The sequence below is a fragment of the Coturnix japonica genome, chromosome 1, assembly GCF_054131305.1.
Source record: "Coturnix japonica strain WE chromosome 1, WE-NBRP24, whole genome shotgun sequence".
Classification (NCBI taxonomy): Eukaryota; Metazoa; Chordata; class Aves; order Galliformes; family Phasianidae; genus Coturnix; species Coturnix japonica.
In genome coordinates this window covers 38,229,284-38,238,171 of record NC_140663.1, presented here as the reverse complement: position 1 = coordinate 38,238,171, position 8,888 = coordinate 38,229,284, and the positions used below count along the sequence as shown (strand labels likewise).

The 8,888-nt window shown below is 34.3% G+C and overlaps 1 protein-coding gene across 1 annotated transcript in view; it reads left to right on the top strand.

Moving 5' to 3' along the window:
* Positions 1-3,918: 3,918 nt before the first annotated feature.
* MGAT4C (MGAT4 family member C) overlaps positions 3,919-8,888 on the top strand; it is a 256,593-nt gene continuing 251,623 nt past the window's right edge. Inside the window, exon 1 of the mRNA XM_015857541.3 lies at positions 3,919-4,036. The gene's annotated coding sequence lies outside the window, so the exon portion shown is untranslated. The remainder of the gene's footprint in view (positions 4,037-8,888) is intronic.

Below are 8,888 nucleotides of genomic sequence, written 5' to 3'. Positions count from 1 at the left end.
GAATTGTGGAATAGGTTTTGGAACTCTACTAGAAGTCTGATAGTATCTTCGAAGTTCTTATAAAACTATATCTTGTTCTAAAATCTTGCAAACTACTGTGTGGCCTGAGCTTCCTATAGGAAGTATTAAAAATTCTCTCCCTGGACAAAAGATGCCAAACAAAACTGAAATAATGAAACTCAGCACATTGTTAGTATTGAAATTCCCATCTCTGTCTTTCTGTCTATATTTCTTTCTATCTATATATAGCAGAAATGCAAACTCACGTCTTGAGAGACTGCTGGAAAATCAGGGCCAACCACAGGAGCTCAGTTGCACGCAGTGCCCTTGAGGGAAGGGGTGGAGCCAGGTTCCATCTTTTCCCAGAACTCAGTTGTGGGTTGGTAGTGGAGGTAGGGTATTTCTGGAGATTCCTGCTACCTAGGGCCTCCTAAAGGTAAGCAGGTTTTTTTCTTTTGTTTCTGTATCTATAGTTGCTGCATTTGGGTTTATCTTCCCTTTCTACAGCCTAGGGCTTTGCTACCCTGTGATTGTTGCTGTGTTTTCCATCACATTTTAGTGTTAAGTTGTATTTGTCTACCTGTTCACTTAAGAAGAGAACATAGATATCAACACATACACAAATATGAGAATTCCAATATGGCATTTTAGATGAAGTTGTTTTGTTGGCTAAATTGCTTTTCAGTTTCCTTTTATGGCACACAAGAATCCAAAAGCTCCTACAAACTGAATTTTTATGTTGCTGATACAAACCAAAAGAAATGTATAAATCATAAATTCTAAAATAATGATCTACTAGTAAGAAGAAACTTTTTTGCTATTGTGGTTTAAGTTTGTGGATTTTCATGGACAGAAGAAGAAATAGCGATATGGCTGTTATATTCAAGTTACTGAGTTTTTAAGTAGCTTGCCACTGGTTGTTATATGAAGTAGCAGCTGCAGAAAGAGAAGAGATGTGAGTTATGTTTATTCTAAAAACCAAACTGAGCTTAACAGGTGGCTTTCATCTGAAGTGTTTTCCAATAAGTTTTACCCTACTGTGAAGAGGAATAAATGACTTAGGAGCTTTACAGTTGGGCTGTTGCACAGTCGGGTCTTGGCCAGTCAGGTAATGATTCTTCCAGGCAGTTTCTTTGTTTTCAGAAGCAGATGTTGTACCTGTGTGAGCAGTAGAGAAGGAAAGTCTAGAAGGAAAATATTTTAGAAAGAAATTTTGGATACCCAGAACTGGTTGCTGAGGGTCAAGTCCAGGCAGTTTTTCAAAACTGCTAAGGTGAGAGACTCTATAATAAATCTGAGAATCCTTTTCCACGCGCAGTCACATTTGCAATAAATAAATGCTTCCTGTTTTTAAGGTAAAATATTTTGTGATTCAATTTAGGCCAGTTGTTTTTTACCATGTCAGTGGGTACTGGGAAGATCTTGGATCCATCCTGTTTTCACCCTTCTTTCAGGTATTCAGAGAGAAGAGCTCACCCAAGCTTTCTTTCCTCTATATTTGACAGTTCCAGATCTCAGCTTTTTCCCCAAAGGAAAGTTCCAGTCTCTTCCACATATCTTCCTTCATTGGAGTCTCCATTTCTCTTTTGCACTGTGTAGTTTAGGTCTGGACATAGTATTCTAGCTGTCCTTAGGCTCAGTAGAGGAAAGAGAAGACTTTACTCAATTTATTGGAGGGCATTTGGAAACAAAAACAAATGAAAAGACTGACAGAAAAAAAACACTCATAGGAAGATGATACTTTTTCTCTCAATAACCACCAATCTTTTTTCTTTTTTCTTTTTTGTAAATGATGTCCTAATAGATAAATAGCTTTACAGAAAAATCTGTTTTACACACTTTTCAAGATTTAATGAAATTGATTATTTGAAATGATTAAAATAGCAAATCAATATTCATATAGTTACCCATGTTTTCTTTGTAATCTATGAACTTAAATCCAAAATTCTAAGTTTAATGTTCCATATCTAAAATTAAAAGAAAATACAAAAAAAGATGTTTCATGATGATCTGTTTGCACTTTGCACTGACAATGTACAATTATTAATGGCTGGGTCTGCAGTGCAGTCCCAACTAGAATCAGAAACGTCAGTGTCATAGTTCTAGTAGTAAAATTGGTGCAAGGCACAACGAGAAACTGATCATTTCTTAATCTCTCTGGAAAGAGATTCTATTTATGTGTACTGATTGTATTGAACGATTAGGTCTCAGCAAGAGTTTGTGCAAGTTCCAAAGATGGGTTGTTGGGACAAAGGCTGAAGGATCTTCTGCTTAAAATAATAATAATAAGCTGACTGTAGTAGTTAAATAGAGAAGCTGAGTCTACTAATTAAGTAGAGCGTAGTAGGCTCTGTGGGGCCGGTGTGACACAACCCTCAAAAAAATTAGTTGTTGTTGACCATGCCTTTTCACTTCAGCTGATGTTGCTTTGTTAATTTGGATGCATATTTATTATATGCAATGGGAGTTTGGGATGGGGGGAGAACAGAGAAAACAAACCTAAGCATTGGTTCCTCAAAGCTTTTCAGTGTCTATTTATGTCTGATTGATGGAGAGCACAGTGTACATCTGCTTCTTGGTGGTTTATTTGGCTATTGTTCTCTGGATTCTTTAGATCTAAGGTTATATTCCCCTATATTCCCATTCATTCACTTACATATCTATTTGCTTACTGTTTGGTGTAGGGACCTGGATATCCATTTCACTGAATATTCAGGTCTGAGAAAGCTATTGCGGGTTGATAACTAGAACTTCAGAAAGCTGAAATAGTTGAAAATGTAGAGAGAATTTGCCTGTTTACTAAGAAGCACAGCTGGTCTTTGATCTTCCTTTTAAAATCATATTCAAAGTTTGATGGGGTAGAGCTAATCTAAAGCTAAAACTTAACTACTGTGTGTAATATTATGCTCCCCTGCTTAAGCTACCTATGTAACATAACAGTTGGAAATTAGCAACTTTGTCCAACAATTTTGGCACTAAATTTGTCGGGAAAAATTCAGCTCTGTCTTCCTTTCAAGCTGGTATAATGAAATAAGTGGTGTATAGTTAAAGATCAACAGTCTGTTAAAAGTTTTGATAATTTTTGTTAGCAAAATTTTATGGTGACATGGCAAAATATTAACTAGATATCTTTTTTGGCTTATCAGCTATGGCAAAATGTGTCAGTTATCCAGATTTTTAGCTGTCAATTCAGGTTGTGTCAAGTATGGAAAAATACTGTCACTTTCTTTCCTGGAAAATTTAAAAAGATAATTATGAAAACATACATAGATAGCCACTAAAAAGCAGACACGAAGAATAGGTAGCAGAAGGATAATTTAAGTATAAAAAGATACAGTTTGGGAAGCAGTGAAAAAAATCCCATCCTTTAAATATTGAACATAGCTATATAAAAAACATGCTATCATTTGTCAGCTAAAAAACTTTTAAGTACTTATTTCACATATGAATATTAAGGCTGGTCCTATGCTATTTCTTTTTTATTTTTTTTCTCCTTTTTTCCTTTTTCTTTTTTTTCCTTTTTTACCTGTAACTTGGAAGAATGCTACAGAGGGAATGAATTTCATGCTAGCAGACACTTTTAAGACTAGATTTAGCTGCAGTCACATTAGCTTAGATAATGGGAGAATTTTTCTTCATTGAAAATGCTCCCTGTCGCTTAAGAAGAACTCACTGAGGCAGCCTGCCATCTAGCTTTTTCAGAGCAAAATAGGCTTGCAGACTGCAGATGAGAGACTCGGGAGCAGAGACAATTTTAACTTAGCCATCCCTAATTTATCTCAAGCTTTTTCAATTCATCTTCACTGCTCTGTGCACGCTGGAACACCAGATTGTCAACCCCTGGGAACAGAATGCAACCAGGGAACTAGAGAGCTGTCACATCCTGAGAAATATTTAAATTGTGCCGATTTTCTTCTGGAGTGCTGAGCAGAGGGAATGAAACTCTCCATCAAGTCATAGCTTTGCGGGCAATAGATGAGAGGATACTGCCAGTTTTTCTAATGGATTATTGTTATCGGGCAGGTTCTTCCTGAAGGTATGTAGTTACTCTCTCGATTCATTACCCACATTATTTATCAGGTAATGATATAATGAACTAGTAATCCAGATACATTAAGAAAAATGTTAACTAAGTAATCTGTATGAATTGAATGATGGCACTTTGTTGCAGCATATTTGCAGGTAGTATACTCTGATATACTTACTGTCGGTGTTTTGAACCTGCTGACAACTGCTTTGTCAGCAATCCCCCTAGGCAAATAACAACCCTTAACCTTTAAAAAAAAAAAACAAAAAACATTGCGCTGCATAATACATATCCACAAGTTAATACTGACTGCCCTGCCCAGAAAATGCTATTTTTTCTGCAGCAATTAATAAGGAAAAGCAAAATAATATTTGCAATTTTATATTTCCTATAGGTGAGTATTTATATCACAAAATATTTTCCAAACATGGGTAAGGGCACAGCTCCTCATAAAGTACTATGACTTAATTCTGGTGTTAGGTGTTTCCTTGTTAGCTGTGATATTTGATCTTTTTACATGAGGAAATAAGTATCTAATTCTGAAAATCTCCAATGTGAAAAATGCAACAGAAGCCTGTTGTTGCATCTGTGCTGACAGACTCTAAGAGCTTTTTAGTAAAGCACAAGGTTTATATACCAGAACTGAGGGTTTAAAAAACAAAATCTGTAAGGAAGATTTTCTTGCTTTTTAAACTTTTGTGTTTAAATTAAAGTTACAGCATCTGCTTTCTAGTCTGGAAATCTTAGTGCATGTCTGTCAGTGCAGCTTGTGAGGCAAGCTGACCTAAAAATGAAGGATCTCTCTAAATTGCAGAAGCAGACAGACATTTTTGAACAGTTCAAAGCGCGGGAGTTGCTGCAGATATGGAAAAAGCACTGCCTAGTATACTCCAGATATGGAATAAAGCTAAGGTAGCTTTATTTGAATTTCTAGCTGAGTGCAAGCTCTGTCAATTGAACACAAAAACACAGATGTAAGGCTAAGTAAGAGTTAAATCCTAAAATAAAATGTTACCTGTAATTTCTTTATTCATTGCTCTTTCCATGCTGCTGTTGTTCTCCCAGAAGTAAGTGATGTATAGGCTTGTGTATGGAGCACCTGGTAGTGGATATTCTGAACTGGATGTTTAGTTGCAGGTGACAGACGGCTGTCAGATTTTTTCATGTACTGCTGAGAGAAAGCAATATGGCAGTAACAGGTAAACAAGATAGGGGCTGGAGAATTAAGAGGCAAATAAGGGGTTAAAGAGATAATAACCCTTTTCAGTGTGCTTAGATACCCTTATTTATAGAATATGTTCAAGGGATTGATTGAAAAATTCTGGCAGTATGTGTTGCATACATGTGTTGCAAGTTCCTTTCCTGAAAGTTCTTTTCCTTAAAGAAAAAAATTCTGTCCCATTTCCAATGAACTCTGTTGAAGTATTTCTTTTCCTATGGACGCTGGAAAACCTGAAGCAAATAAGCTTTCACTTTCACTAAACTCTTCCTAGAGCCTTCTATCATCAGCAAGATGTTTCTTAAGGGAAGTATTTATGCTGCATCTCTTTGTCCCAATCTCTGGGTCAAATATATAGACTCCTCTTAAAGTGCTAGCACCAATGGATGTTCCAGAATTTTATCCTATCGCTTTTGATCTTTAAAGCCTCAGAAGGTAATATAAGCATTTCTTATTATACACTGCTCTTACAAAAACCTATTCAGTTTTGTTTTCTTTGGTTCCAATCATACGCTTCTTCCCTCTAAATGCTGTGCCACTTGAAAACTCTCTAATTAAATAGAATAACTCCTAATACATGGAGCTGAGGAGTAACCAGTAGAAAAATAAGTCTTGATTATATTTACTTCAAAAGAATATGAAAGAAAATATGCAGTCTTTATCTGCACATTGGTATTCTTCTGTTTTATCTCTGTGTGAATTGCAGTCACAGCTATACCCTCTCTTGCCAACTTATGAAGTTCTGTATTCAAACAATATAATGTATTCTTAAATATTGTTAGGACATTTATGTAAGTAACCATATTTAAAAGTGTGGCATAGCATTAAAAAAAAAAAAAGGAAAACCAGTTAACATTCAGGAAAAAAGAAAACGCAGACACAAATCTTTTTTTTTTTTTTTTTTTTTTTTTTCCCCCATAAGGTGCTAAATCCATTCTCTTTAAAGTGTGGTCTTTTGCCTGTCTTGGTTTGACTATTTTTTCCAAAAAACTATTTCTTCCAAAAAAAACATTTTTTTTTCCTGATTAAAAACAAACAAACAAACAAAAAACCAACACAAAGCAAACAAGCAAAACCCTCAAGAGCATATTTAGTATAGCAAATGGGCATATCTTTTTCGTATACTTTAGCACTCCACAGTCGCTAACACTTATCTCCTGTGCTCCACTTTGCTTTAGTAAGCTGAAGTGTTGACTGTATTCCTTTCTAGATGGCTTCTTAAATTCCATTTCTTTCTTTTTTTTTTTTTTGTGCTAGATAAATCATAAAAGCAAGGAACAGTTTTGGCCTTTTTTTGTGCAGTTCTCTTAGTTGTCACTTGTTCTTATTTAAGAGTTTTTTGCATTTGTAGTACATACCTCCAGGTTAAGTCTCTAGAAAATACAGACAGTACACAGAATTTGATGTATATAAAAAAAAGGCAACTTCTTTCCCTAGTTTGTGTGAATTTGTACTATTTCCTATTCCATACTGAGAGTATGAGTAGTATCACTTAAAGATTTTGAAAAAGAGAAATAATGACTATTCAACATTATCTATCCTTTGAATTCTAACACGTTACTACTGGTAGAAGAGCTTAAAGAAAGAAAGGCATTTGAGTCTGGATAATAATAGAAACTTGCTAAGTTAGAATGACTGTTTTCAGGTAAAACTCAATAGCTCTAACGTGAGGATGTACTGTGACCTTTAATTTTTTTCTTATCTCTAAGTGTCTTTTTAGGTTTCAGAACTGCTTTGTCACTCTTTAAACAATTAACAGAGTGTATTCTTTCATGTGTACCTTTTACAAAGATGAAAAACACAGTAATTCTGTGAAGAGCAAGATAGATCTAATGACAAACACCACACTCATAATTTATCAATTTTGATAGAGCAAAACTGAAAGGATCATTTCCCCTGAGAATCATAGGTCATCAGGAAACAGACAACATAAGAACTAGCTCACGCTTCCAAGACCTTCTTATTTTGGTTGAAACTCTTCAATGTGTTCTCAAACTCTGATGCAACTTCTTAAACTATGGACTACTCTGCGTATACTAGGTATAAGTCCAAATACGTACAGGCCTCCCATAAGTTTTGTGCTCTATCTTCCAGCCCCTTCATTCAGCTATACGTTACATCTGTGTTGTTAATAAACACACATATTTAAGCAAATAAGTAGATATTTTTCATTTATTTATTTATTTATTTATTATTAGAAATAAAGAGATAAGTACTAAATGTCTCTCCTTCTGCCTGAATCTAACAACACTTTTCACGATCAAGAATTTGGATTGCAAAATAGCAAAACTTTGGTTCCTTATATCCCAACAGATAAATATTTTTAAATATTTCTGAAGTAGCTGTTCTTCCTGCTGAAAGGTATATAGCTCACAGAATTATTGACAAATTTGTTATTAAATTAATTAACATTATCTTCCAAGTAATAGCATACTTGTTTTTTCAATATTTTATACATATGTATTTCAAAATAGATCTGGATCCCTTTGTTCTAATGCTGATCATATCTTAATAAATTTTCAGCAAAATACTTCTTTGAAAATCTTTGTAAGACTTTTTGTTTTTTATGCTTCCCCAAATGAGATTATGCCTCATTTGAAAACCTGTCACAACTACCTCCATTTACTTTCTGGTAAGTCTTGATTTCAGATTAAGAAAAGATGAAGACATATATGCATATGATTTAAGTTTTATTGTAATGTTTTCATTGTACATTTTAGTGTTCACCATACTTTTTCTGCAGGAGAAATTAAATGTGCTTTAAAAATTAAAAGGGAGATGTTCATATTTTCTTTTTTTCCCCCCCTTTCTTTTTTTTTTGGTTTGTTTCTTTGTTTGTTTTCCTGCATATTGTTGATGGTGGAAACTATCCTGAAACACCTAGGTTTGGCATCTTCTTATTTCTAATAAATGCCTAGAGTTCTTTCCAGGTGTAATTCCAAATCATGTTTGTTTTTTGTAGCTTCATTCTTGCTTTTCTATCTAAATGCAGTCATCACAATTTCTGCCTCATGTAGAGAGATAAATAACTTCCCTGAAGGAATTATAGTTATAAATCTTGTTCTGAACGTCAATTAATATCCAATTTACCTCCTTCTTGCACTATTAGAAATCACTACACTGAAGTCAATGGAATAAATGAGAATGGAATCAGACTCAGTGTGTATAAGTATCCCTGTTTTCTCCTACATGCTGATCAGCATGAATTTTCTATCTTACACAGAATTTCAAGGGTAGATTATTTGTTTGAACATAGAAATACTTTTGTTTTGATCTTCCAGCTGCTACTGAAGACCAGTAATATTTTTCAGCTGTCTGTGTCTTCTGAAATTTTGGAATCTGCTTCATAAGAATTTAAAGCAGATTAAAATAAAAATCTGTTTCAAAGAATTTTAAAGAGTTCTTTCCTTCTTTTTGATATAATGTCCCAAATTTTCATTATTTTAAGAGCATGAGATATATTGTACTATGGGCATTACTTAAGTATGCTTCTAAGATGTGTTGTCATTGCATTTGCTTGTGTGTTTGTTTGTTGTTTTTTTTTTAAAGGGACTTTTAGTTTGAGTGGTTCTTGAGTAACAATTAGCATTATGAAACCTTGATAAATGCATGTATTTTTACGTGAATCATGAATCAAAATCA